The sequence below is a fragment of the Numenius arquata genome, chromosome 9 (assembly GCF_964106895.1).
Source record: "Numenius arquata chromosome 9, bNumArq3.hap1.1, whole genome shotgun sequence".
NCBI lineage: Eukaryota > Metazoa > Chordata > Aves > Charadriiformes > Scolopacidae > Numenius > Numenius arquata.
Window position 1 is genome coordinate 55,801,983 of NC_133584.1, and position 17,344 is coordinate 55,819,326.

Here is a 17,344-nt window from a genome sequence, read left to right on the forward strand (position 1 = left end):
CCCAGGGAAGTGCAGGATTTTTATGCCCTCTGGGATTTCTTTTTGTACATTTTCTGGATTTTTATAAAAAGAAGTTATTTCTGCTGAAGGGTGATTTCAAACTAATGCTGGTTTAGATTTTGGTGAACTGCTGGAATGTAGCCTTAAAGGAAGATATAAATAAAAATGTTACTCCAAGTACAAACAGTCATTCCTCACTATTAAGGCTTTTGTGGTTTTAAGGTGCGAGAGTCACTCTGCTAAGAAAACTGATTTTTCAGAATTTTGCGGTTGTCAAAACCAGTAATGGCTCTACAAACTGGGAGACAGAACTTGACAGGAGCCTTTTAACTCATTATAACAATAGAGTCTCTGTAATTTATTTGATTCATAGTCTGCCCTCGAGAAGTATTTTGATGGTGCCTAGAAATCACAATCAGATCTGGAAGGTACAATGTCCATTTCTGTTTCTTGAGTAATGTGAGTATTTTACTGGGTATCATGAACTCAGCTTTTGGGTTCCATATAAAATCATTCCTATGTTCAGCGAAACTTTCTAGGCAAAGAGGAAATAATAAAGAGAGAAAAGCACAAGGAGGAATAATGATACTGAAATATCTGGTTTAACCTGTCTGGTGGTCCAAGACTCACAATAGCATTTTTTTGGATCCTCGGTCATGGGGTTGGTCAGGCCTTTCAGGTTTCAAGAGACACTTAGCCACCCTACAAAGCAGGCAGTGTGTGCAGTCTCTGATACTTTTCAGCTGTCACCCTGGACCTTCTCTTTATTATGGAACTTGCGTTTTCCATCCCTTTGGAGCTGTCGTGCAGATGACGGGCACCACAGTTCATATCTCTTCCAAACTTATTTTGGTGAGGCAGTGTATGGTCAGCAGCCTAAGTCAGTCTCCTCTTCCTGCGTACCGGCCTTGTGCATCAGTATTAAAGTTACCAAACTTACACGGTTTACTAGTAGTCAGAACATCAGCATATATACTGGGAGGAAAACAGTTTTACAAAGGTTTGTTTAAACATCTATAAACCTGTTTCATAAGTTCCATGCAGGGAGACTTGGGTGTTTCAATGTAATTCTGGCTCGATTTCTGCCTTGCTCAGTTCTTTTCAAATCTGGAGTGACTCCACTGAAGTCTATAGACTTTGTATGTATATAAAATAGGCACAAGAACAGTGTAAAGCCTCCTAAATTTGAATCGCATTCTTTAAACAAGAAACTTAATAACAACTCAGTACAGACTCAGTAAAATCAGGGAGATGCTGCCTGGTCTGACAGTTACTTCTCTGCTCTTATAAAGCATTTTCAATAAAATAATAAAAAAAAGATAGTTGAGGGGAAAACATCCACCTTGGCAAGATCTAATTTTGCTTTAATCTTATCCTGTTAAAAGAAAATAATTCAATAAATTATCAAATGACTGCCTAGCAAATGTTTTTAAATTACAAGTTGCTTGTTTTAACTTGTGCTGAAGAAAAACAATACTTTGAAGAAGCTCTAGCCTGAGTTATACAACCCAGAGTCTCTATGTCTGCGCGTCTGCTTTCTCTCTGAGCATTTGCAGATTTTGTTTTGCGTTAAGACAAAAGTGCCTCATTGGTGAGAGTATTAGAGATGGGCGGTGAATAGTTTAAACAGGCCAAATTTATAAAAAGACTTGGCAGGGATATAATCACTATCCCTGCCACTTTGCACCTAGTCTGGAATGCTTCAGGGACTGATTGGGAAACTGGATCTCAAGTTAAGGAGGGATTTTCATCTATGTCTCCTTCTGTCTAAGTTCATGATCTAATCATTAGTTTATGGTTAAAGGTGAGTGACACCCGTATCTGCCATGGTTTGGTTTTTTCCTCATATAAATGGCAGTGATTAATTGCTTTTTATTGAACGTGATGACATCAACATATATGTTAATTGTGATCAAAACATCTGATTAAAACAAAACATATTCATATACTTCATTGAATATGTATAATTTTATTTCTTTAAATACCTTTATACATTGGATCCATAATTCGAATGGATAAGACTTCAGAAACATTCACTATGGGTCATATCGCATGGCCATAAAACCCAGTTGGGCTTGTACCACTGAGTTCAGTGCCAGCAGAGTTAGGCTGGCTGATGTGTATTTGAAATCTTGTTTAAACTCCACCTACTAACTCCTTCCTTTATTCCAGCTTTTCTGAGCCACACAGTCAAATCAGGTAAATACAGTGTTTTAATTCTACCATGAAAAACTGGTGATATTCATAATTATTATTACTTGTACTTAGAAACAGCCACTGGTGTGCTTTGGGTGCTCTATGTTTAGCTACAGATAGCTCTTTTCCCGTCTCTGGCAGCACACATCTCGTCAGGCTCCAGGTTGTTGTGTCATGGTTCAGCGATGACAGTGAAGCTTCAGTAAGTGTCCCCAGGAAATTTTTATCGGCAATATATGGCTCTGCTGTGGCTATTCCAGAGCTGCAAATGTCACAGAGATCGTTTGACATAGCATCCCAAAAATACACAGGGATCCTTTCCAAGAGAGCCAGTAGGAAGTACATCTGCCTCTGCTCCAAAGTTAAATGTTGGTATCAGCTCACCTGGCTATGTCAGATATATTTTGATGGAAGGCTGTGTAAGGACTGTTTAGGATAACATATTGATCATTACAGCAACGGTATTACTTAGTTCTTGTATGACGCATAATTCTTCAAAATCTGGCAGATATCAGCAAAATAGTCCCAACAATGCTGCAAAGAGGTAACATAAACGTTAGAATTCCCATTTTGCAGCTAAAAGTTCTGGTAGAAGATTGTTCAAATTATTCTTTTTTAATAGAGTCAGGTGTTAAAAGGCTGTGAGTTTGTGTGTTAGTTTTATACATGAATAAAAGAAGGTTTCTATGATACTTTTTTTTATTTTTTCCAGCAAAGGCTGAGTCAAAGTCATAGGGAAAAGCAGATGGTATAAGGAAAGGTTTGGTTTTGTGCTGGATTCATACTCTATTAAAATCTGTAAATCCTACTTGAAGTAGGAAATCTGAGCAGGTACCTAAATTGCTATAGTAGGTACTTTGAAAACTTCAAATGGTTTATTTGACACAGTAAAGTTTAATGCTGACAAAGTCCAAAACAGATCTTTATTCCCTTTCTTTCCTTGCCCTTTGCTCTTCATGTTTGTTTGCAGTTCTGTATTGCTGTCATGCAATAAAACTCATCTAGATGCGATAACAGTGATATATATTACATCCGGAGCTATGAGTTAAAATCTTTGATTTTTGTAGGTCTGATGAGTTTAATCAGCATCATGTATTCCTGGTGTGATTTTTTATATTAGACTTAGGAGTTGGATATTATTACAGTGGAACAAAAATAATTCAAAATAAATTCAGCTGTGTTTTGAAGATCCAAAGCCAGTAATTTTTGTTTAATAATACCTAAGGGTAGAACTTTCTGCAACCGATTGCATTTACAGCATGTCATTGCTGTTTGCTGTGCAACTTGATTGCAAAGTTCACACGTAAATGTGGAGCAGATCCACAGGATGTTCCCTCTGACTGTATTAAATTAAATGATTTCTTGTAAATGAGTATTATTCTGTCCCTCTCAATAATAATTTCATAATTTATCTTTTAGAGTGTTTATGATTTTACCCTTATATATATATCCTTTTTAATGATGGTGTTTACTGGCTGAAGTACTTCTTCCATAATAAAACACAGATTCGTCTGATTCAGCGACTCTGGTGCACCACAGGAATCACGTGGCTACAGTGTCGTAAAAGAAGATGTGTTAGAAAATAGACTGGGACACGGAGCATCTGAGATGCAGTTTGGTATTGCACCATAGCAAAGTTTTGCCATGTTAAAATGTCAAAATCCAAATCAACACATTTTCTACTTTCCACTAGGTGTTTCAGCTCTTTATCTTAATACAGAGCAGCAGCCACAGCTCCCACCAGGTGGAAACTCTGATTATTTATTTTTTCTTGTCCAGCTCTAATCAAAATATGAAAAGGTCCTGCCATGCAAAGTCTGTGATATATTAAGCTCAGCAATACTCTGGGGTTACTACCCAAATTCTTGGGAGGCTTTATTTACTTTTTTGCTTTCTGCCTCCTTTGAATAACTTTCCTCTAAGGAAAGTTATTCAAACTCTCCTCACCTTGATAAAATGCTGATGCCAGTCCTTCTCCACCAGATGGGGACTCATTGTGGGTGCAGGGAACATTTTTCACCCTTATCCCTAGCACAGCATCCTGAACATCACTTAAAATTAAAGAGAGATACATGATGCTCCATCCCTGGAGGTGGTTAAGGCCAGGTTGGATGAGGCTTTGAGCAACCTGGTCCTTTGTGCTGGCACCTTGTCCACTCTTTCCTTTTTCCTTCTCAGGGTCTTGTATCTTCTGTAATACGTTCTTGTTCAACTTCTCTGGGTTTTTTCTGCTTGTTCTTGCAGTCCTTCAGACTCCTGCATTTATACCAGTGTTCTAATCCCATGACTTCTATGTTGGTCCCCTGGGGTACCCCAGTTCAACTTCTGCCTAAGAGGTATTGTATATCTGGAGCTCGGGTGCTTCTCCAATTTTTTTCCCATGCGTCTGATTGCCAAAAGAAGTTGAAATAGCTCCTTTATATGTATTTCTGGCAACTTTGCAAAAAACTCAGATAAAGCACTAATTGAAATGTATTTCAGGAGAGCTGTGTTGTAAGAACTTACTTATGCACCTGTAGGACGGTAGGAATCAAACCTCTTCCTGCTATAGCTACTTTGGCTTAAATGACACTATATTAAAGATGAAGTTGCCCAGATGGTGATAGATTGCTCTTCTAAATCTTCATTCTTGATAGTCACTAACCTTGTGTACAGAGTAGATGACAGCAGCCCATGGCATTCACCTGTATGTTCTCAATGCAAAATGTAATAAGAATGTTCAAAGCCTAATATTCAAGGCTGAAGCTGATTTTCATTTGTCTTAAATTCTATAAAACTGCAATTTCACACATTTAAAAGTTGAAAAGATTATATATGGGAATAGTAATTTTTTTTCCTTCTTATGTAAGTCAGGCTGTAAAAAAAACATTTCTTGACTATTTTTGTTTGCTTTTTGTTGCTTCTCTTGCATTTGTTGGTTTCCTCTGGACATTACTCTGGATGCTTCAAGGGCTGGAGCACCTCTCCTATGAGGACAGGCTGAGAGAGTTGGGGTTGTTCAGCCTGGAGAAGAGAAGGCTCCGGGGAGACCTTACAGCCCCTTCCAGTACCTGAAGGGGGCTACAGAAAGGTTGTAGAGTGCTTTCTACAAGGGCATGTAGTGATGGAAGGAAGGGTAACAGCTTCAAACTGTAAGAGGGGAGATTAGATTAGATATCAGGAAGAAATTTTTTGCTCTGAGGGTGGTGAGGCACTGGAACAGGCTGCACAGAGAAGTTATGGTTTGTTTTTTAGACCATTATTCTACCACCCGATGGCCCCTCCCCACCCAGGAAGGGGAATCGAAAAAACAAAGAAACCCGAGGACTGAAATACAAACAGATTTAATAGAATAAGACTAAATAATTAACATTAAGTATATTCGAGAACCAATATTGATCCCGATACCAATATAAAATATACAAGGACTATGCTCAGCCCATTCTGTCACAGGAAGCTGTGGACTCCTGGGAAGGGACAGCAAACACTGGACACTGCGTGCACTATGGCTTCAGGAGGAAGGGAAGGGCTCAGGGGTCCAACACCAGGGCAAGAAATTCTCAGGATCGCAGCCATCCAGGAAGAGAGAGAAAAAACTTCTCAGCAAACTTTCTAATTTATGTTGAATGTGACGTTCATGGTATGAAATAATCCTGGTGGCCAGCCTGGGGTCAAGTGCCAGGGTCTCACTCCTCCTCATCCCCGCACCTGGCTACCTTGAAAACACTGAGACTTTGAAACCCACACACCATAGGTGGCTATAAAGTAAATATGTTCATAAATTCAGACTCTAGAGTCTTCTAAAAATGCAGTTTCCCCTAGCATTAGAAGAGACATTACTACTAAGTAAAATTACTGAAAGAGAAATTAATCCTGTGTTGCTCAAAGCAGGACAAAGATCTCTAACGTTCCTGGATGCTGACACCCATAAAGTGTACTTAGACCCCGGCTCTGACAGGAGCCTATGCAGGCAGCTCCATGCTTTGGCAGCCTTTTATGAACATGATTCTCTTCGCAAAGCCCAGTCCCTGAGATGAAAAACAGAGGCCTTTTTAGAGCAATTCTGAAGCACTTCACAGTTGCGGTCAGCACTTTGCAGGTGTAGAAGCTGAGAAGTGGTGGCCTTTTGCCAGGAGGTCCAGCAAGAACACCACTCCAGTCCTGTGCTCCGTCTTTCAGGTGTAGCTCTTGCGTTTTCTTTTGGTTTTTGTACAGCACGTAGCAGCGCTGATTCAGTGTTCCTGTGCCACACCTGCTTAGTAACTCACAGTAAATATTGCAATAATAAATACACAAATTGTACTAGTCACAATTTTGCCTTTTTTTTTTTTTTTTCTATTGCTATTAGTAGGGAGGAGTCAAGGTTTAGATTATCTTTTGGCTGGCTCTTTCAAATGCACACGGAGCTAATGAGTGTTATGACATTGGAAAAGATAAAAAGAAGGATAATTTTAAGGCTTAAAATATACTTAAGATCGCCATCCTTAAGGCAGTCTTTCTCATCTGAGTGAAAGACCACATGTCATTTGACTGCAATATTAAATGTATCTGTAGGGGGCTTTTTAATATAGTGGTAACAAGTATAACAAGAAATATTAACAGTTAGTTAAGGTCAGATATAGTCAAGTGAAAAATAAACTCAATAGTAACTGTAAAGGTGATTAACCATTGGAATGAACCACCAAAGAGGTCATGCCCTTTCTTCTTCTGGTTCAGGTCAAGACCAGATATGCTTTAATGAAACAAGTATAGTTAGATTCAATAAAGGCATTGCAATGGAGGGTATCTTGGCAAACCAGAACCTGTCCATCAAAGCACAGAAGAAATCTTGGATTTCTGTGTCTCTGAAAAATAGCACAAATTTGGTCGAAGCCAGTCTGATAGAAATTATGTTTTGCTTCTTGCATGTCTTATCATATTCCTTGGTGTCCTGGGTGTGATAATGGGATGGGATTAGTTCAGGTAGTAGTTAAATACATAATTGCTTATCTTTGTCTGGATATGCAAGGGCCAGACGTTGGAAGGGGCTCCAAAGGCTGAAGCAGATGCTGTCTCAGCCAGGGCTCTGAATGATGGGTCAGTTTGCGTCAGACCTTGATGCTGAGATGAAGGAAGAGCTAAACTGGGAGATACAAGAGATACGGTAGTTTCTCCAGCTAAAACTGCATTCCTCCTTCTTCTTCTACAAATGGATGTAAAAGCTACTCAAGCACTGTGGTTTAACTCCTCACAAAATCCTGAGTTAATTCTCAGGTTGGGCAGATGCTTTTCTATATCAGTTGACAAACTTGTCCTCCCCATAACATTTCAACGCCCAAATAAACATCCTGAACCTCACCACCCGCCGCATTTTGCTCTTGTTGCTTTGGGTGCTGCTGCGCGTCCATACCTGTATATTGTCTGAAACAAGTGGAAATCAGAGAAACTGGCCCCGATGAACCATTGCTATTGTTGCCGGTGTTTTTCTAGATTGTGATTCAATTTGTGTGGGTCAACAGGCACGTTGTGTTACTGCGTTCCTTTTGCTTTTCGCTGCTGAATGGGCAGCTTCAAACAGATACGACTGCGTTATCATGGGAGGAAATGGTGTTCTTTCACTGCCCTGTGTTTTGTGATGAGCTGTTGCTGCTGATTCAGTGTGCAACTGCAGACCTGTTTCGTTTGTTTATTTTATTTATAGTATTTTTTTAAAAGCTGTTCCTGGATGAAGAGGGATTGAATCATGGAATATTCTTGCAGGTTATAGCACCTCTCAGAATGGCAGTTTTAGTTGTTTTTTGGTGCCCAGTTCTTTTAGATGCTCAGGACATGCCAAGAGGATCCAGTGCTCCAAACCCCTTCATTATTAAGGCATTTTTTTTCAGACTTGCACTAACATTTGTATGATTTTAATTTTTTTTTCTTCTCTGACTGTTGACTCACCCATGCAGTTTGGCAAGGAATGGTACTTTTGCCTCGATTTACTGAGTTGTCCTTTCTCACACTGAGATGCTCTAACTTCAAAGTTTTGGTTTTGTTTTCTTTTTAATGTCAGTAAATCTGAGTCCTGCAGTAAAGTTCTACGTCCTGTTCGAAATCTGGCTCTTGCATGAGGTTCAAGTCTATAAAAAAAGCAGTCAAACATGCATACGGAAGGACTTGTTTCAGATTGGGAAGTACCTACCCCATCCTGCTATTCTGAAACCAGCAGCCTTGTGATATGCATCTATAGGGAAAACATCGTCCTCTTACCGGGCTGAGCAGGACCTCTGATGGTCTGGTGGTTCAATGTTTATCTCAAAAGAGATGATTCTGCAAGAATAATAATTTTAAAAATTGCTGATTGTAGACAGCTACTCAGGTCCAACCTTGGAGAGCCTGGGAAGGATGTGACCAGGAAGGGAGCTTAGAGGAAGCGCTGTCCCACTCCCCTGACAAAGAAACAAACCGTGAAATGGTGATTTTCTTCTCCAGGGGAAGGAAAAGCCTCTCCTCCCCGACCTTGGCCACGGCTCCCAGCCCCGCCTGCGCATGTGGCAGCGCCCTCCTGCAGCTCCCATGGGCCAGAGGGGTTTTTCATCATTAGCCCATGGATGACTCTTCCACACTAGGCACCAAAGATTTTGTGGGCTTTGGGGTTTTTGTTAATTTTGGTTTTTTTTTAAAATTTATTTAAAATTTTATTTAAATATTTTATTTATTTAGATTTATTTATCTAAATATTTATTTAAACTGTCTTTAAAGCCATATCCAGGACCTCTGAGAGTGAATGCAGTTAGTAGTAACCACATTGTACCCTGCTGTCAGTCAGAGGGCTTTTGTATTGACTGATGTTTGGCTATTCATGGCAAGTGTGAATTTATAGGATTTCTTGGTATTTGTTATTTTTCAAGAACCACCTGCCACACTTGGCATTTGACAATAATAAAACCAATCTGTTTCAGAGAGGATTATAAGTAAACATTAAAAAGATAGCTAATTCTTCAGCATTTATTCAGGCACTTGAGTGAATTTGGCCTAGCTGTACACAAACGTATATAAAATGTTCAGAAATTCTCTTGCAAAATGCTCATTTCTCAATTACTTCATTAACCTGGATGTTCCAATAAGCTTTTCTTGGTGGGTGCTTGGCATATGGAGTTTGAATGGCATTCTGCAGATGGTAGTTGTTCAGGCTTACGGCTCTCCGACAGACTGCAAACGGGAACCTGCTGCCTTCTCTGAGCAGGAGCACAGGATAAAACAAAAAGCCACCAGAGAAATGAAGCTGGGTGAGATTCAACCGTTCTCTAGATGTGATGGTTATGCCCAATTACCTGTCTAAGAGTATAGCACCAGAAGGTGTGAATTGTAATTGATTAAGCATGCTGGGAAATAGATTAACTATGCCTGTTAACAGATTGCACAACAGACAGTAAATGTAAAATGTAATAGAAATAATATAACAAACATATAGAATAGAAAAATACAATATAATAAATATAAATATAAACCAAACATAAATTATGCAATAGTTTATATAAAATACAAAATATAAAACTGTAAATATAAAATATATAGAAGTGGGATAGAAGACTAGAAAGACTGTAGATTGATAGCATGAACTCTCTGTCCAGTCCATTCTAGACTTCATCTAGAATGAAGTTTAGGCCCAAAGCACAGGCAAAGCATAGGAAGTACGATGTCCCACTTGCACTGCTTTAAATATCCAGCTCTGTCAGCCCAAACCTGAATGTCCAGGTTGAATGCGGTGACAAATTTTAGTGGATATTTTCCTATAGAACTGACAATAGGAAGAAGGTGCAGATGAGATTTTGTGTCTTTTTTGTTGAGCTTGAGAGAGGACAAAACTGTGAGAAAGAACTTGTTCGTAAGATTATTTATAAGATGTTGCAGATCAGGAAAAGATTGTGAAAATGAGGCAACAAGAGGAAAATATAATAAAGGTCTGACTTAGAGGGTATGGTTGGAGACTGTCTTCAGAGGAGGAGAAGGTGGCACCTGGTTATGAATTTAATGATAAATGGGTGAGGGGAGTTACAGGGCATCATCCCCGTGTCACACTCCATTTCCACCATATCAAATGGTATTTGTTTAATTTGAATAAAGCAGCTGGGCGACAGTGTCAGAGACATAGAGTGGACATAGAGGGGAAGGAATGGGAGGTGGGGGCAGATTTTGGCATTGCTGTCACCAAGTTGGTTGGTGAAGCCAGTGAACAGAGTATGTGGCTGAAAGGTGAGGGGCATAAAACAAAAAAAAATATCAAGAAAGTGATTTTTTGTGGGGGTAAGAGAGCAAAAGAGATTTGGGGAGGAGGAGGAGGTTACTGATTGCTTCTGAGACAGGCCTGGTAGGAAAGGACCGGCTGGAGAAGGGTTTTGCTGCACAATCAAGCTGGGATCACTGCTGGCCTTCTTGGAGAGTGGTCCACGTGGAGCATGAGGGGTCTGGGTGAGAGAGGAACTCTCTCTGGGTGAGAGAGGGACTGGAGTGATGAGAATGAGAGCATGGTCAAGGATCCCAGAAGCAAGAGGACAGCAAGAGGTGGAGAGGTGCTAGGGCATATTTTATATAAAGAGAAGAAAAGTAAGAATTATTTTAATAAATACCATTGAATTAAAATTAATTAAGTTTTTTTTTTTTTTTTTTAATGCTGGAAAACAGGATAAAATGAAATTAGAGGAAATTCGGTCTGTGTATCAAGCCAAAATGCCTCTTGAGAAAATTGTCCAAAAATGTTTCCTATGGGAAGTTTGTGAAGCAGCCTCACCGGAGCATTTCAAACTGACCCAAACAGTGTAGACACAGAGATTTAAGAATCATCCTGCACTGAGATGGCAAATAGACAAGAAATGTGATCCAAAACTCCACTCACTCATCCAACTATTTTTTTCTATTTACAGCATTTATCATGCATTAGTTTCAGGAGTCTGTACCGTAAAATACTTGTAAATTGTGTTTCTACTAGTACACACACTTATTCAAACTTTCTCAGTAGTTTTGGGAAAGCATCACTATTTTTTTTTCAACGTTTGATGTTGAAAACAGAAATTGTTTTGCTTTTAGATGAGTCACAAGGAATGTTTGCTTGCTGTTTGTGTGTATGGCTTAGACTCATGTTTTCGTTGCAGGTATTTACATTTACAAACTCCGAACTTTCTCTCTGTTTCTTTAATTAAATATTCAGAGAGAGTTGCATTCCCCTGCTTTGTAGATGGCTATCAGCAAAGAGAACCTTGTAGTGCAACATCCCCTTTAACGGCTGAATTGGAGTATATGTCTGGGTAAATGATCAGATGAACAAGTAGAGCAGTTTTGGCAGATAAGAAAATATTCAACGTGAAAAAATATCTCCAAAACTCTGTAATGATTTCTCTGTGAGCAGCTGGGAACCAGAAAATTTGTTTATGTTGCATTTCTATTCTCATAGCAGTCCAAATGCTGGGAATATTCTATCAGTAAGTAATTATTTTACGGAAGTTATTGAGGGTTGCATTGGGAAGTTGTACTGAGATGCAAAAGTCAATCCAAAGACTAGTCTGAGCCTGCGATGTGCTGCTCCTTTGCAATGCAACTCGACCTGCTTTCAGGGACAGCCATAAACATTCATTGCATCTCGGGATGAGGCTTCTCGCATACCCTCGGCAGCACCGTGAGCTTTGGAGACGTGAGAGGAGGTAGAAAGACCAAGTCCTGCCCACTGCAGGAAACCTCCTGAGAGTTACTTTCACCTTAAATTAATAAAAGTCACCGATGGACAGTATTTGTATGATGTTAAATAAGATACAAAATGAGGCCATCGAGGGCAGATTATGGCCTGCACTGGGGTGAGCTGATGCAGGGGTAAATGCCCTTATCAGTGACACCCCCCCTCCATTCAGACCTTTATTTGCAGTGCCTGCAAGTGACTCTCTCTTCTAATAGTACAAATAAAGTAATGGAATTTCAATAAATAATTCAGCCCCAGATCTGATTTCAGGTTCAGTGTTAACTTTCAGCACCTGGCTGCTGTTGTTATTTGTTAGTCCGATACGCTGCTTAGAGGCATGGAAATTTGGCTGCAATTCATCAACATTTGCAGAATATAGTGTATGACCAGATTACCGTCCCTGCCTCAGAGATTTTTAACAGACATTCAAATTCCAGATGTGCACAGATTTAGTTCTTACAAGAAAAACTGCATGCAGGATTCTGGCACTGTGATGGGAACTGGAGCTCTGCATAGAGCTTGCTTTGGAGAAACGACTCCTTTGTTTGTACCTGATCTCTACTAGAAACAGTAATAATTTGACTATAATTTGCATTGCCCATGACACCTTTTGACAGTGATCTATCATTTTATTTTCTACATCTTTCCTGGGGGAATGAATTTTTTACATACCTAATCGACTCTCAGGATATAGAATCATCAATATTTGAAGCGATTGTAATTGGTGCTTTGTGAATAGCTAAACCAGATCAATTCCCAGATTCTGCCTCCAGAGCCCATAAAACCACTTGTGGTTTTAATCACTTGTTAGAAAGAAGCTATTGAATCCAAAATATGCTGCTGCTCTCATGGAAGTCGGTGGAATATTTGTCATTTGTGGGAATATTTCATGTGAATATTGACTGTTATGGAATTAGATCAAGTGTATTAGAGGATAATCCATTAATAGCTGTGTCACCAAAGGGCCAAAACCAGAATATGACCCTACAGGTGTAGGCTTCTGAAATGTAGGAGCTGCATTCTGTGTGTGCAGAGCATGAATACCCATCCAGTATGAATATGTTACGGAACAAGTTTGTCTCAAAAAGGGACTTGTGGCTTTCTTGTTCAACATCCTTACCTCTTCCTATGAGATACACCGATGTAGCCAAGATAACCAAGCGGTAGCTGATGCTTGAGCATATTTATTGACTTTGACTAAAATTGTGATGATTTTCTGAGTATTGCTGTGGCCTGACTCTCCAAATCCTGTGACTAAGGTTTCCACATAGAGCAATGCAACTTATAGATAAGAAAAAAATAATAATTACATATGTGATGGAACAAATTAGCTGCCTTTATCAAAATCCTTCAAATGGGATGTTTGTGGTCAACTTCCACAGAACTTCACCCTGTAATGCAAACGTATGCCACTAGAGGGGATTTTACTACCACTCTAGCATATGTCTAGGCTGAAAAACCTTTCAAAACATATATTGTAGTTCAGCCACAAGATGTTGGCTACAGGCTGAGTGAAGTCTATGGTTTGTATTATGCAAAAGGTCAGGAAAGATTATTCTAATTGTCCCTTCTGGCCATTAAACCTATGAGTGAAATTCTGGTCCCGTCAAAGTCAAGGGCAAAATTCCCATTGACTTCGCCGGGGCAGGAATCCATCCTGTGCAGGTCAGAGGAAAGCAAAAGTCTGTGCCACCAAGTGTCGAGCACTGAGAGCAAGAACGGCTTTGTTGTCAGAGTCACTAATATATACTGTTAGAAAGGATTTTAAACCATCCTATGCAGCCTCTCTGCTCTGCAGCAGGATGAAATAAATCGAGACCAGTTTTACCAACACTTTTTTTTTTCTTTTGATTTCTTCAAAGCCTCCACTAATGCAGATTACACAACCTCCTTAGAAAGCCTGCTTTGTGTTTCATTAGCCCTATAATTACACAGGATTTTTTTTTCCCCTAAAGCTTTATTGTTGCAGATTTAGCAAAATGCTTAATCCTGTCCTCTGTGGGCATGAACAACAATGGATCATCATCCTTTTTGTAAAGCAGTCTTCTACACACTTGAGGACTGTTATGGAGTGGTAGAACATCGCATTATCTTGTTGCTGTTGCTTGTAGCTGCATAAGCTGATGATTCATATTGTTTGTGATTTACGTAAAACCTCCTTCGCTTCATCCTCGCAGCCTCACCAGCTGTTCCCCATCCTGCATTTGTACATTAGATTTTGTTCTTCTTACATCTTCTACCTTGAAGTTTACTTTCCTAAATTCCATTTAAGTGATTTCAGACACTTCTTTCCAACTTCTTAGCATCACTTTGAGTCTACTCCTCTCCTGGGAAATACCAATAACCTCTCTGTACTTGTTGCTGTCAGGAAATTTTGTAAGGTTCTGTCTATTCCTTCCTCCATTTTGCTAATGGAAACATTAAACATGACTCATCTTGTCGTAGACCTTTATGGTACCTCTGTTTGTTATGTGTTTCTAGACTAACAGAAAATTTGATTATTACTACTCCATAAGTATTTTTTCAACCACTCATACAAGCATTTTGCAGAGATTTCATACAGTTCCCGTTTCCCTACTTTGTTTATGAATATAGGGTCTGGAACTTATGTTGGAAACCTTATAGAAGTCAGCTTCTAGATACCTGCTGCTTCCTTCCTACCCACTGTGCTGGGTAACCTGTCAGAGAACAAAAATTAATTGATTTAATGTCATTTGCTCCTGATAAGTCCTTATTGTCTTTTCTTATCAACTTTACATCTCCACATGATGCTTGTGAGCCTACTGTTTAATCATTTGTTCCAGTATCTTTCCATATGTTAGTCTTACATATCTGTCATTTCTGGAGTTCTTTTCTTGTTTCCGTGGACTCTCATTAGCAATAAATAATTGAAGGTCCCCCAAACGCAAAGCTTTTAAAAGCTGTTTGCTGTGGTTACATCCTGTGGCTAATGTGGGTACACGGGATCCTGTGCCATGATACTGGTGAGTGATGGGAGCACAATTGCTTTATGAGGTTGGAAAAGGCTCAGGAAGAAGTGTAAATGATGATTGCTAATTTTTCCATCAAGCCAAGAAAGAAACATATATATTTCCAGTCTGCTATGTCCAGAAACACACAAACTTTGTGCATAATCTGCTAATGAGAGATGTGATGAGAATGGCAATTTTGTGTTTTGAAGAATTTCAAGATTTTGCTCTAAAAAACACATTTTAAAACATTCACAGCATTGTTGAACAGAATCTGTGGGTTTTATGCAAGGAGGGAAACTGAAATAACCTCAATAAATTTGAAAGGAAATTTTGGCTGGTGGGTGGGCTGCTGGGCAGCCAGGAGCTCCGTGAATCCTGGTCGAGCTGCACATTGGGACCTCATGTTCTTACAGCTTTGTATGGTCCCAGCACCCTGCCCATCCTCCAGCTGGACTGTGGTGGGGCAGCCAAAGATCAGGACTCCAGGCGTATTTCCCAGGTGGTGTGGCCAAAGCCATTGCGTGTCTCCACCAGGTATTTGTCAAATGCCAAGTGTGCTCCTCAAAAGAATATTGTTCCAATGGAGATTTTTTTTTTCAACAATTTCATATTAATTTTTAGCCTAGTTGCTCAAGAAGCTCACAGTCATGGATACTCCCAAAGCAGATCTAGAAAATTCTTACTAAGGTTTTTAAAAACAGCTATTTCATCTGGGTGGCTCCTGGCCTGATTTTCCAAGTGTGGAGAGTTGATACTTGTGAGAAGTCAGCTGCCTTCAAATTGTCTCATGGGATCTAAAACTGCTAGCCACTTTAGAAATGTCAGCCTGCATTTACCACCCGTCCTACAGCCAGTATTTTGCTGACATTAAGAGATTCCTTATCAATGAAAGACGTGCTATGTGTGCTTTGTCTCTGTGATACTGCTGATGTCACTTAATGACGCTTACTCTTCTTGGGGCTTTTCCCTTACACATCACCATGTGAAAGTCAGATTTGGTTTGCAGATATTCCTCACAGCAAAGCATGCTGGAACATGGCCTCCTAGAAAAAAAATATTTTGTTCCCATACTTAATTCAGGAATTGCTGTATATATTTTGGTGTAGGAAGTTTCGTAATAGTTCCTGCTTCCTTTGATTATTTACTGAATTTCACTGAATTTTTTTTTTAGAGTTGGAAGGGACCATATAGATCATCTAGTCCAACTCCCCTGCTGAAGCAGGATTGCTTAGAGGATTTACTATCAATATCTCATGAAGTTGAATGCATGCAATGATAACTAAGAGATCTACAGATATAAATGAGAACAAAATCATTTCTTGGTCCAGGGTGTTGGAGCAGTCTGTGCTTTTCTACTCTGTTGATATTCGTTAAGTCATGGGCCTTTGGTTCTTTAAAGAAAGCAGAAGAGGCAATGGAATAACACGAATCATTTTCATATGCTGAGTCTATCTACCTGTGATGAGTCTGTAGTTTCCTAAATCCAGACTGTACATGACTGATTTGTGTTCTCAGGCATCTCAAAGTTTATTTCAAAGCAAAACATATTTCATGCAGAACATATGCAGTGGCCAGTGGCTCTAACCAAGCCCTTGAGTAAAACCGAGACTTATTTGTACAGGCTGATTGCTGTGCACGTAGCTATTTCTGCTACCAAGACCTCAGCTGATGTGGCAGGTAAATCTGCTCTGCACCGGGGGCATGGACCAGCTTGAGTCAACTGATCTGTAACTGGGACTGAGCCACCACGAAAGGATCCCTAGGAAGAAGGTGACCTATACGACGGATCCCTTCCTGTCCATGCTGCCATCCACGTGAATATAAAAATTGGAAAATGATGATTTACCAAACCTAAAGAAAATGTTTGTCATGGCTTAACTGCTGATGCCTACGGGGTCTCCAACCTGCAAGTCCATCTCCTGAAAATCCTGAAAGTCTCAAGAGTACAAACATATCCCTCCCAATACTGCAAAGATCCGAGAAGTGCAAGGGCTGCTCCTTGGAGCTCCTCAACTCTACTGAGATGCTGCTCAGCTGGTTTGAAGTGAATGTAAGAAGCCAGCTCCCTTCAAATTGGCCGGCAGCGCAGACCAAGCTAAGCTTATGTGCATCCATTATGTATGTCTGTATGTACGCCAGACTTGGACAACATCTTGGCTGGCTTTTGAGGAGCTGGCTAAAGAATTTCACCACTTCCTTTTTGTTTCGTTACTACCCTGACAGTCTTTCTAGCAAATGCTCTATTTTTATTTGACATATATGCACATGGTTCATTTCCATGTGTGTGTGCTTAGGAATATATTCCTGCTCTACTTTGCCCTCCCTTGGAAGGCTACTGCTAAGAGTTCCTCCTAGCAAAATGAAATCTCGGAAGAAGTCCAATGAAGTTAAAATGCTGCACAGCAAATTTATTACTGTTGTTATAGGCCCCCATTCAGGAAAGTACTTAAGTATGTGCTTAAGTCCCATTGAAATTGTCGGGACTTAAGAACATGCTTAAAGTCAA

The 17,344-nt window shown here is 39.8% G+C and overlaps 1 protein-coding gene across 3 annotated transcripts in view; it reads left to right on the forward strand.

Moving 5' to 3' along the window:
- Nucleotides 1-17,344, forward strand: part of CLIC5 (chloride intracellular channel 5) — a 78,014-nt gene that overhangs the window by 26,517 nt on the left and 34,153 nt on the right. The window lies entirely within an intron of this gene.